This window comes from Orycteropus afer, unplaced genomic scaffold (genome assembly GCF_000298275.1).
Source record: "Orycteropus afer afer isolate SDZICR_OR568_19922 unplaced genomic scaffold, OryAfe1.0 scaffold00618, whole genome shotgun sequence".
Lineage (NCBI taxonomy): Eukaryota > Metazoa > Chordata > Mammalia > Tubulidentata > Orycteropodidae > Orycteropus > Orycteropus afer.
The window spans coordinates 277,096-289,505 of NW_006922205.1; the positions used below are offsets into that span (position 1 = coordinate 277,096).

The window sequence follows — 12,410 nt, forward strand, 5'->3', positions numbered from 1 at the left end:
ATTTACCTCAAGTAGACACACGCCCTGGAGAGAACAATCATGGGAAAAGGAAGGGCTGCTTATGCACAGGGAGACAGCTCAGAGGGCAGGAGGGTATGGAGGGATGGACACTGGGAAGTGGTAACTATGAGTAGGAAGTGGGAGGGGAGCTGTTGCATTGTGGTAAACTGTGGTTAATGACATGAGACAAAGTATATGTGAACTGCTGTATGGAAAGTGAATTTACTCTGTAAATCATCACCCAAATCACAATAAATTGAAAAAAAAATAAATTTTAAAAAAAAAGATAAAGCAAAGAGAAAAGTGTTTACCTTCTTAGAAACAAGATACACTATCACTTTTTGTCTTCAGCTCTACTTCCTGCCCCCATGCTAATAAGGTGCTTTAACCTTATTGGTTCCTGTAACACACACCCTGCTCTCAATCTGGTCCTCTAAGAACCAGGAAGAAAATCACTATAAAAAACCCTTTCTTTTACCTGGGCAGTGCGACTTCTCTGGCCCCTCTCAGGGACCTGTGAACCTCTCCCAGGCCCCTCTCTAGGACCCGTAAACCTCTCCCGGGAGCACAGAATAAAAACTTCTCTTTAACCCCCCCCAAAAAAAAACAACATTATTGCACTTTTACTTTTATAATTTGACAATGCATTCATGAAATAATCTGCAGACTACTGCTTTTTAGCAGACAAAATTAAAGAATACTTTTAAGTAGGCGTTGACTGTCCTAAACTGTTTATTAGGTATGAATTTTACAAACATTACTTATATTAGCAGTAACGGTGGAGCTGGAGAGTGTTGCACCTTCTCCAAGCAGCATGGCGAGAGCCACCAATAGTGTGGTGGAACTTGTGGCCCTTCCCAAGGCCACGGCTCTTGCGGCCTGCAGACATCAGACCACATATCTCCCTGTGCTTGTGGACTGGCTTGGTGATCCACTGGGTGTCAGGATTTCTTCTGATAGCTTTATGGAATGGGTCAATGAGAATAACTTCAAAGAATTTGTACGTGGAATCTTTACTAACCAGTAAGAATTCAGGACTCTCAGGGGCCCACAGTAGCGTCCAGCTCTCTCCTCAGCAACAGACTGAAGGCTTCCAGCAAACTTTATCTGGTTCACACCATGATGGACAGGCTTGCCATAGGTTGCACCATTTGCAGCCACCACGGCACACACGAATCTGATAAATGACATAACCTTGCTTGGACTTGTATCCAAGTCTGTGTGCCTTATCTGGCCCTGTGTGGCGCACAGAACTGGCGCTACTGCCAGCAGCAGAACCTCAGAAGAAAGCGCATCACATCAGACTGTTTCTTCCTCCACAGTTCCTGGATATACTTGTAAGCACCCATCTTGGCTTACCTGATAGCTGCTGCCAGACGGAAAGGAAGGCTTTCTCTTGTTGAAGTTTTTGCATGTATATTAATGAGGAATATTGGTCTGTAGTTTTCCTTTTTTAGTGATGTCTTTGCCTCATTTTGCTGTCAAGATTATGCTTGCTTCTTAATACGAATTTGGGAGGATTCCATCCTTTTCTATGTTCTGGAATAGTTTGAGTAGGATTGGTATCAGTTCTTTTCTGAATGTTTGGTAGAACTCTCCGGAGAAGCCATCTGGGCCAGGGCCAGATTTTTGTTGGTAATTTTTTTTATGACCTTTCCAATTTCTTCTTTTGTTATGGGTCTGTTCCACCTCAGCCTTTGTGAGTTTAGGTAAGTAGTGTGGTTCTAGAAATCTGTCCATTTCTTCTAGATTTCCAAATTTGTTGGAGTATAGTTCTTCATAGTATCCTGATACTACCTTTTTATTTTGTTGGTTCTGTTGTGATATCTCCCAGTTCATTTCTTATTCATGTTATTTGTATTCTCTCCCTCTTTTCCTTTGTTAAATTTGCCAGTAGTATGTCAATTTTATTAATCTTTTAAAAAAAAAAAAAACTTCTAGTCTTGTTGATTTTTTCTATTGTCTTTCTATTTTTTGTTTAATTTATTTATGATTGCATCGTTATTATTTCTTTTCTTATGGTGAGTGTAGGCTTTTTTTTGCTGCTGCTCTTTTTCTGATTGTTGGAGATGTTGGGTTAAGGTATTGGTTTTGACTTTTTTTTTTTTTTTTTTTTTTTGATGTGTGCATTTATTGCTATCAATTGGCCTCTGATCACTACTTTTGCTGCGTTCCAAAGGTTTTGGTATGTTGTGTTTTCATTCTTGTTTGATTCAAGGAATATTTTTATTTCATTTTTTGTTTCTTCTATCACTCAATCATTTTTAAGAAGGGTGTTATTCAGTTTCCATGTGTTTGTTCTTTTTCCATTGATCTTCCTATTGTTGATTTCTAATATGATACCATTGTGATCTGAGAAGTTGTTTTGCATTATTTCAGTGTTTTAAAATTTGTTAAAGTTTGCTTTATGGCATAACTTATGGTCTATCATGGAGAATGTTCCATGAACACTGGAAAAGAATGTATAATGTGCTGCTGTTGGGTGAAGTGCTCTATAGATGTCTATAAGGTCAAGTTGGTGGATTGTAGTGTTTAGTTTTCATTGTCTTTGCTGAGTTTTTTTCCAGTTCTATCTTTCATTGGAAGTGGTATATTAAAGTCTCCTACTGTGACTGTGGAGTAATCTATCTGTCTTTTCAGTTCTGTTAAAGTCTGATTTATGTATTTTGGGGGTCTTTCATTGGGTCCATAAATATTTATTATGATTATGTCCTCTTGTTCAATCGATCCTGTAATAGTTATATAATGTCCTTCCTTGTTTCTTATGTTGGCTTTTGTCTTAAAGTCTTTTTTTTTCAGGAATTAATTTTGCCACTCCTGCTCTTTTATGGTTGCCATTTGCTTGATAAATCTTTTTGCAACCTTTGATTTTTAGTCTATTTTTGTCTTTCTCTCTAAGGTGTGTCTCCTGTAGACAGTATATTGATGGGCTGTGTTTTCTTATCCAGTCTGCAACTCCTCATCTCTTGAGTAATGCATTTAATCCATTTACATTCAGTGTAATTATCAGCAAGTATGAATATGTTGCTGTCATTTTGTTATGTTCTTTTCATGGTGGTGTTCATTTCTTTGTTCCATACAATTTTCTGTGCTGAGCTCATTTTGTTTATGAATTATGCTGTCATTTCCTTTGTTGCTGTTGTTTTAGTATTTGCTAAATATTTGTGCTTGTCCTCTTTTATTGTGATATGAAGGCTTATCATTTTTCTTTAGGTTACCCTGTGATTTATAATTTTCTCCCTGAGTTGAGAACAGTCCATTCTGCCTTGCAATTCTTGACTTCTTCACCATTTAGAAGTTCTGTAACTACACAATTTTTTTCCTCTTTTTGGTTTTCTAGTTGTCCTTATTTACCAGTTGATTTCTCTAGTTTCCTATTTACAATTTTGTAAGCTTATTTTACTTTGGCTTTTTCCATAACTGGGTTGATTTCTGGGTCATGTCATCATGTGTGTTAATGGTTGGTTTTTGTTTGCTTTTGTTGGTTCTCTGACCAAAGGACGCCCATGAGAATCTCTAGTAACATTGGTCTGGTTTTAACAAATTCCCTTAATTTCTGCTTATTTGGAAATCTCCTAACTTCACCATCATATTTGAGGGATGGTTTTTCTGGGTATATAACCTTGGTTGGAAGTTTTTCTGTTCAGGGTTTGTATATACCATCCCATTACCTTCTTGCCTGTGTGGTTTCTGCTGAGAAATCAGAGGTCAGTGTTATTGGTTGCCCTTTGTAGGTAACTTTGAGCTTTTCCCATGCTGCACAATTCTTTCTTTGTCTTTGCTTTTGATGAGTTCGATGATGATATGTCTTGATGATTTTCTTTTGGGGTCTTTTGGGGTTCGTTGGACTTCTTAAATGGATATATTTTCATCCTTCAACATATCAGGGAAATTCTCTTCCAGCAAATCTTCAACAGTTTTCTCTGGGTTTTTTTTTTTTTTTCTCTTCCTGTTCTGGAATTCTGTTTACACATAGGTTATTCCTTTTGATAGTATCCCACATGAACCTTAGGCTTTCTTCATTTTGTTTTGATCTTTTTTCTGATTAATCCCTTTCCAAAGAAGTATTGAGGTGTTTGTCTTCAGTCCCACTAATTCTGTCTTCCATTGATTTAATTCTACTCCTTTACCCTTTCAATGTGTTATATAGTTCTGAAAATGTGTTATGTAGTTCTGGATTTCTATCTGTAGATATTGTATAATTTCTAATTTTTCATTCATTTTGTCATTTGGTTCTTGAATTGTCTTCCAAAATTTCTCTAGGATGTTGTCTGCATTTTCCTTAATTTTGTCAGTGTTTTCCTTGATCTGTCTCAATCCATTGAAGGTACCTTAATATAATTCTTTTTAATTCATTTTCAGGGATTTCCAATGCTGCTTCTTCCTCAGGGATGTTTTGTGGGTCTGTATTCTTGTCCTTTGTTTCTACTGCTTTGTCTTGCTTCTTTGTGTGGACTGTGGTGGTCTGGTGTTTCAAGACATTGTGATGTTGTTGCACTTTTTGGTTGTTGTATGTTGGAAGGTTGGGCAATCTACTTCTATAGTGATACTGCCTCAGAAATTCAAGGAGAGGTCGCTATGAGTCGGGTTTGACTTGACAGCACTGTGTGTGTGTGTGTGTGTGTGTGTGTGTGTTGGAATGATTTGCCCAAGATTTTTGTTTGGATGTATCTGAATAAGCAGTGTACTGTGCTCCTCTGTATGCTAGTTGGCAGCTCTTATGCACTTACCACCTGTCTCCTTGTGGGTGTGATGGAGTATGAGAGTGGCTGCACAGATCTCTGTTGATTGTTTGTGGAGAGCAGTTAAGGTTTCCAGCTTTTAATTCTGATCACCAGTGATTATCAATGCATCTTGATGAAATGTTTGATCAATTTCAGACTCCAGAAGTTGGTAAGAATCTTCAATTTCTTCAATTTTGGCATTAGTGGTTGGTGTGTAAACTGAGTAGTAGTATTAACTGGTCTTCCTTAGAGACATAGGAATATTATCCTATCATTGATAGTGCTGAACTTCAGGAGAGATCTTGAAATGTTCTTTTTGATGATGAATGCACTACTATTTCTCTTCAATTGTCATTCCCAGCATAGTAGACCATATTTTTCTAATTCAAAATGGCTAATACCAGCCCATTTCTGATCACTGTTGCATAGCATATTGATCATTATGCATTCCATTTCACTTTTGATGACTTCTAATTTCCCTTGGCTTGTATATATTTTACCACAATAGAATTTTTTATTAAAAAAGAGCAAAGAAGAGGAGAGGGGGAAGCAAGCAAGAACAGTCTGAATCCTTCCCTGAGCTTTTTATGGCTAGAACTTGCAAGAAAAGTACTCTCTTCTCTGGTGCTAGAAATGTTAGAATGTGAGTGGTGGGATAGGATTTCCATGTTATCTATTGCATGGAGAAAGTGGTAGAGGAGATCAACACACAAAGGAAACCAAAGATGATAAGACAAGATAGACTGCTGCCAGGGACCCAATGTGAAGTCCATTCATCTTGGGACCAGCTCTACTCTTCTCAATGTTTAGGAATATTAGGTTGTAGTAACCTCTTTTGAGCTTAAGCCAGCAGGGTAGCCAATCTCCAAGGTAACCTCAATGATTCTCACTTCCTGATATTCATGCCCTTCTGTGTTGTCTCACATAGGATCAGGGATAGTCTACTGACTAATAGGCTATAGAACACATGAACTATGTGATTTCCAAGCCTAGGTCGTAAAAGAATTTATGTATTCCACCTTGGTCTCTTAGATCACTTGCTCTTGGGGAAGCCATCCACCATGACATGAGGACACTCAAGAAGCCCTGTGGAGAGGCTCACATGAGAGGAACTAAGTATTCTTGCAAACAGCCACCATCATCTTGTCAGTAGTGTGAGTAAGCAAGCATATAAGCAGTCAAGCCATTGGATGATTTCACTTAAAGCTGATATCTGACTGCAACCCAATGACAGACTCTGAACCAGAACCGCCTATCAAAGCTACTGCCAAATCCCTAACCCACAGAAACAGTGAGAGATAATTATTGTTGTTGTAAGCCACTGTCTTAATTACCACATGCTGCTGTAACAAAATAAACTACAAATGTATAGCTTCAAAGAAGTAAAATTTACTTTCTCACAGTTTAGGAGGCAGAAGTCCAAATGCAGGGTATTATTTCAGCTTCTAGTAGCCAGCAAATATTAGAGTTCCTGGGCTTGTTGATGCATCTGTCATGTGTATCTGTTTTCATATACCATCTTACCCCTATGTGTGTCTCTGTGTATACTTTTCTGTTTTCACAACTCAAAACTGATTAGGTTTAGGATTCACCCTACTCTCATTAATAGTCTCATTAACAAAGCAAAAGAAAATCTTTTTCCTAACAGGGTCATAGTTACAGGTAGGGGGATTAGGATTTCAACACTTATTTTGGGCGACACAATTTAATCCATAACAGCTAGTAAGTTTTAGGATAATTTATTACACTACTATAGATAACTAATATCACTAGCATGAATTAGGTTTCTGTCACTTGTATTGGAGAGAATCTCATTTAATATAGTGTGGACTGGATATGAGTAGTGAAGAAGAGGAAGGTATCAAGGATGACTCCTGGCTTCTGATTCATTTAGCAGGGAGAAAGGCGGTATAAGTCATGGTGAGAGGATGCTTGAGGAAAGCCAGTTTATACTGGAGCCTTTTCAGATAAGGCAGCTGTGATAGCTTAGAAGACCATAGATAAAACAGTTTAAGAAATTTTAAGATTCAAGTCTTTGCTAACCACAAGTGTGCTGGAACCAACTTGTACCAGTTAATGAAAGCCATTCCCACCTTCATGTTCAATGACATGCATTGGTAGCTTGAAATTGGCCATGAAAATTGGAAAACACAACAAATCAGAGTTTTTTCTGGGGATTGGGGGTTATTAAACTTTTACAAGCACACTTAAGCAGCTAACTTGAAAAAAATAAAAATAAAAAGCTCTTATTCCACTGTCTTCTCTTGCTACTTTTCTACCTCTTTCTTCCATTTCAGAGTCACCTTCTTAAAGAATTGCCCTCATTTACTGTTTTCTTTTCCTTGCCTCCCGCTGACTCCTCGATCCACTGAGATCAAGCATTTGTCCCATTATTCAACCATGATGAGTAAGTCCATGTCACTAAATTCAGTGGGGATATTTCAGTCCTCATCTTAGTTGATCAGCAGCAGCATTTGGTGATGTTAAGCAATGTAATCAATCTGGATCCAATAAACCAAACTCCAGACTCACTGCCATCGACTTGATTCTGACTCATAGCAGCCCCTCCTTGGATTTCTGAGATGGTATCTCTATGGAAGTAAATTGCCCGATCTTCCTTCTATAGAGTGTCTGGTGGGTTTGAACCACCAGCCTTCTGGTTAGCAATCAAATGCCTTAGGCACTATGCCACCAGAGCTCCCTGGATCCAATAAGGGGATAGATATCACACAGTGATTTAAATAGGGAAAGTTTAATATAAACATTATTAAGTTATAATAAAAGACTAAGTATGAGATGTAAAAGAATTCTGTAGGGTACCCTATGGCTGATAGAGACTATCCAAGAATGGAAAAACTTAGAAGGAAATTCAGACCTCACTAGAGAAAGTGTAGTTGCAGCCATTGGATGGCAAAGCAGTTCACTGGTTTTCTCAGGCCAGAGTTGTCCACAGTCACTGGGTGTGCAAATCAGTTTCAGGAGGCTGAGATTATCCACCTATGACACTAAGTGTTTGGTAGCTAACAAATCCCACTCCACACACCAGCCATGTTCTATAAAAAGTTCAGCCTCCTTCCTTTCTATAGTCAGTCCAGATTCCAGCTGCTCCCTTTCTCTCTTATCCCCATTGACCTTGAACTAGGCCAAAGGATACCAATTCCTTCTCTTTCTCATCCCCATTCACCTGGGCTAGTTCAGTGGGTAGTGGCTCCTTCTCTATTTCATACGTCCAATAATCCATTGAAACAACTCACAAACTCCAGCATAAGAACTATCTTTAATCTAGCAGGAAAAAAAAAAAAAAAAGATACAAACACACAGGGCAAGGTCCAGGAAGAGTATGAGCACAGAGCTTCCATATCTCCAGGGGACATGCTTATCCTCCTCTCACCACCCAAGAAGCCTCATTGAGCCTCCATCCTCCAAGGCTTTTATTGGCCTCACCATGTGGCCGTGAAAATTACATCATGCTTTCTGAAACTTAATCAGCATCAGGATCCAAGGTTGTCCCTCTTGGTCTGGAAAGCACTCACTCATTGGCCTTAGGTGAGGTCCTACTCTCAGGAAGCAAGACCAAAGGCAAAATTTTTTACTTCAAAGGATTCCACCCCTGGCACTAGGCAAGCAGGAAGCAATCCTGAAGAGGTCAGGCAAGCTGCAACCATTAGACATGTATGTGGGTGAGCAAAGACATGGACTCTAGGTTTATCAGGAATGTTCCCCTACCTTTAAGTTTCTTCAGTGTGAGTGGAGGTCTGGAGCACACAGTGACTGTGTTAGGACGTTATTGGGGACGTGCCAGGTCAGGGCTGCAAGATTACTGAGAAACAACACATTCTTAGATCATGGCGGGGACAGAATACAATACCAACCAAACCAACACTGCAGCCACCAGAACCAGCAGGAGAAACTCCTTCCTTTTGCAGTGTCCTTCAGGGCCCTTTACTAAGAAAGCTTAACAGTGCACTCACTGTAAAGGAATTCTCTTATCACAGAGCAGGTATTGAAGGGTGAATTTGGCAAAAGAAAATTGGTAACTGGCATAACCACTCTTCTCTCTGATAGTTCTCAAGATCTCTTTATTATGGTATTGTGTGGTTTCATTATGAGGTGTCTAGGCAGGGCAAGATTAAGTCTTGTGCACCCTTACCCTGAACCCTGATAATCTGTGGTGCCCTCTCCATTATTTAATCATGCTTTCAAGCAAGATATGTGAGTTATGTGTGTGTGTGTGTGTGTGTGTGTGTGTTAGCTATCCATGATGTAATTTATTTTTAAATTTGACTGTGATATTAACAATTGAATGCAAAAGTGGCATATGCCATTTTAGCAGAATGAGAAGAACTGGACTATACAGTTTTTGGTGCATGTAGGGTACCAAGATACCATATTTTCTATTTAAAAACAAAGAATATTCTACATATTCTACAACAAAGAAAAGAGTCAATGAACTTAGTTGTTTCAGTAATCAATGTAAAATTCTATTGATCTTACATAATAAAAAATTGACTTTCACCAATTTTGCTTTAAATGGTTCATATTTCAGTTTTGATGCTTGTTTCATAATAGATGCTATAATTATAAATAAATAGATGGAAAGATATCCTCAAATAAAACTTAATGATCAGAAAACAAATATTACAATAAATTACTATACTTTAGATAGATCTTTCATCTCTAACATGTTATAATTAAGAATATTTCTTTCTTTTTTTTTTCATTGTCCTTACAGATTCTTCAATTGTTTCATCACAATTAAGCTGCCAAACAATATCTACTTCCATACATAATAAGGAAAATGTATTGAGTTTCTTGAATCACTATTGTACATTGCTGGTTTTTGAATCTCTGTAGAGATGTAAATGAGAGTTTTGTTGTACAATTTGTGATAATTAAAGTTACAAATATGTGTAAAGTAATTTCAGCATTGGGAAATACACACTGCTTTTTCTCTTCTGTTATGGAATCTTACATGCCTACATGAATAAAATTTATCTTTCTTGAATCTGTAAACTTAGTTCTCATGTGTGGTAGTTACGTTTGTGTGTCTACTTGGCTGGGCCTGGTTGAATGGCTGGGCAGCTCATGGTACTTATTCCCCATGATGAGACTGGCAATCAACTCCATGGTGGGATCTACCACAAAAAGCTGAGTAGCTGCCTTTGGGATATGGTCTGCTTCCTGTACATAAGGAGAAGCTTTGAGAATGGTCTCTAGCTTATGGCACACTTGAACCCTGCATATAGCCATGTCATTGCTCATCAACCTGCTATGCTCTACTGACCTTGGGACTTACAGTGTACTTAAGTTAATGGCCTGCCATGTGGTTTGGTAACATTGGGACTATGCCTTTTTACTTGTCAACCTTGGGACTTCTCAGCCTCAGCATCCAGCAGCTGTCTGAGTGAAGAAACGCCTCTAGCTCCAGTGGGTGGGGAGCAGGAAGCAGAGCTGGACCCCAAGGTTAAAGGGCTTTCACCCAGCCCTAGAGCTTGGCACTTTTAACTTGGACTTAAAGCCTCCAAATTGTAAGAATAAACTCCTGCATGTTAAGTCCATCCCATTTGTGGTATATTTCTTATCAGAGCGGCACTAGGTAACTAGAACATCATGTAAGAATGAAATTGTTATACTTTTCTGTAAAGGTTTGTATTTCAGGACTTCCAGGAAGATGGAGGGATAGGCAGAAAAGTGACACAGACCCTCTTCAACAAAAAAAAGAAAAACCAGTTGACAGAGATACAGAAGATAATCCTGGAGCCCTAAGTTTGAAAGGAATTATACAGAGTGGAGTAGGCACCAACTAGTGGAAAAACCTGAACCAAAACACTGAGTACAGAGATGCTCAGAGCTGTGGACTGTCAGCTACTCTAAAAGGACCAACATTTCCAAGTGGTGCTGGGACCTGAGAATTGACTGAATGATAAGCCCTGGTCACCAAGGGCTGGAGGGATGCCTGTGCTGGTGGCCTATGAGTAGGAAGGAAAACAGCGAGGAGGGAGACTACCTGAGCTGTTGACATTCCGCTGTCCAGAGGGTGCAGACATTTTAATTGTTTACACATGGCATCCATTTTGGATATTTAAAGTGATCGAGGGTGCAGACATTTTGAATGCTTACAAGCAACAGCCATTTTGGACATTTAAAGTGACCAAGGGCACAGCCATTTTAAATGTTAACAAGTGGTGGCCATTTTGGATATTTAAAGTGACTGAAGAAGCACCCATTTTGAATCTTTACAAGTGGCAACCATTTTGGACTTTAAAGTAATAGCATTCTCATTCAGATTCCAGGGACCTAAGAATAGGCTTTGTTTGCAAAGGTTGGCAGGAACATACAACAGGCTGACAACAGGAAAGGAGACAGGTACTGAGTGTGCAAGTGCTGCCAACCAGTGAATAGAGAAGCACAGCACACTACCCTGCTTGCGTAGATAATATACAAAGAAAATGAAAAGGATGGGCAAGTCACTCCAACATAAAATCACCAATTAAATATAAACACAAAAACGTCACAATGCCTTGGAGACAACAGAGCATCACAGTTGACACAAAGAAGCAAGATAAAGCAGGAGAAACAAAGGACCAGGATACAAACCCAAAACACATTCCTGAGGAAGATGCAGCATTGGGACTCCCTGATAAGAATTTCAAAAGAATTATATTTAGATATCTTCAAAGGATTGAGAGATAGATTGAGGAAAACGCAGACAAAACCCTAGAAGAATTTTGGAAGAAAATACAAGAAAATGACAAAATAAATGAAAAATAAGAAATGATTCTAAATCTATAAATTGAAATTCATAAGATTAAAACTAAATTGTCAGAAATAGATAACACATTGAAAGGGCAAAAAAAGTGGAATTGATGCAATGGAAGACAGAATTAATGAGATTGAAGACAAATACCTCAATACTTCTTTGGCAAAGGATCAATCAGAAAAAAGATCAAAACAAAATGAAGAAAGCCTAAGGTTCATGTGGGATACCATCAAAAGGAATAACCTATGTGTAATTGGAATTCCAGAATAGGAAGAGAAAAATAAAACCACGGCAAAAATTGTCCAAGATTTGTTGGAAGAGAATTTTCCTGGTATGATGAAAGATGAGAATATATCCATTCAGAAAATCCAACAAAAACCAAACAGGATAGACCACAAAAGAAAATCACCAAGATATATCATCATCAAATTCACCAAAACCAAAGACAAAGAAAGAATCCTTAGAGCAGCATGGGAAAAACAAAAAGTTACCTACAAGGGGCAACCAATGAGACTAAGCTCAGATTTCTCAGCAAAAACCATGCATGCAAGAAGGCAATGGGATGGTATATATAAAACCCTGAAAGAGAAAAATTTCCAACGAAGAATTATGTGTTGTTGTTAGGTGCCCTCAAGTCATTTCCGACTCATAGCAACCCCATGCACAGCAGAACGAAACACTGCCTGATCCCACGCCAGCTCCACGATCCCTGCTATATACTTAAGCCCATCATTGCAGCCACTGTGGCAATCCATCTCGTTGAAGAACTCTCCCTCTTTCATCGACCCGCCACCCTACCAAACATGACATCCTTCTCCAAGGAATGGTCCCTTCTGATAACATGACCAAAATAGGTGAGACAAAGTCTGGCCATTCTTGCTTCCAAGGAGCATTTCGGGTGCACTTCCTCCAGGACAGATTTGTTA

The 12,410-nt window shown here is 38.7% G+C and overlaps 1 pseudogene; it reads right to left on the bottom strand.

Annotated features, from left to right (window-relative positions):
• Positions 1-766: 766 nt before the first annotated feature.
• LOC103210495 lies at positions 767-1,349 on the bottom strand (annotated as a pseudogene).
• Between the last annotated feature and the right edge of the window lie 11,061 nt (positions 1,350-12,410).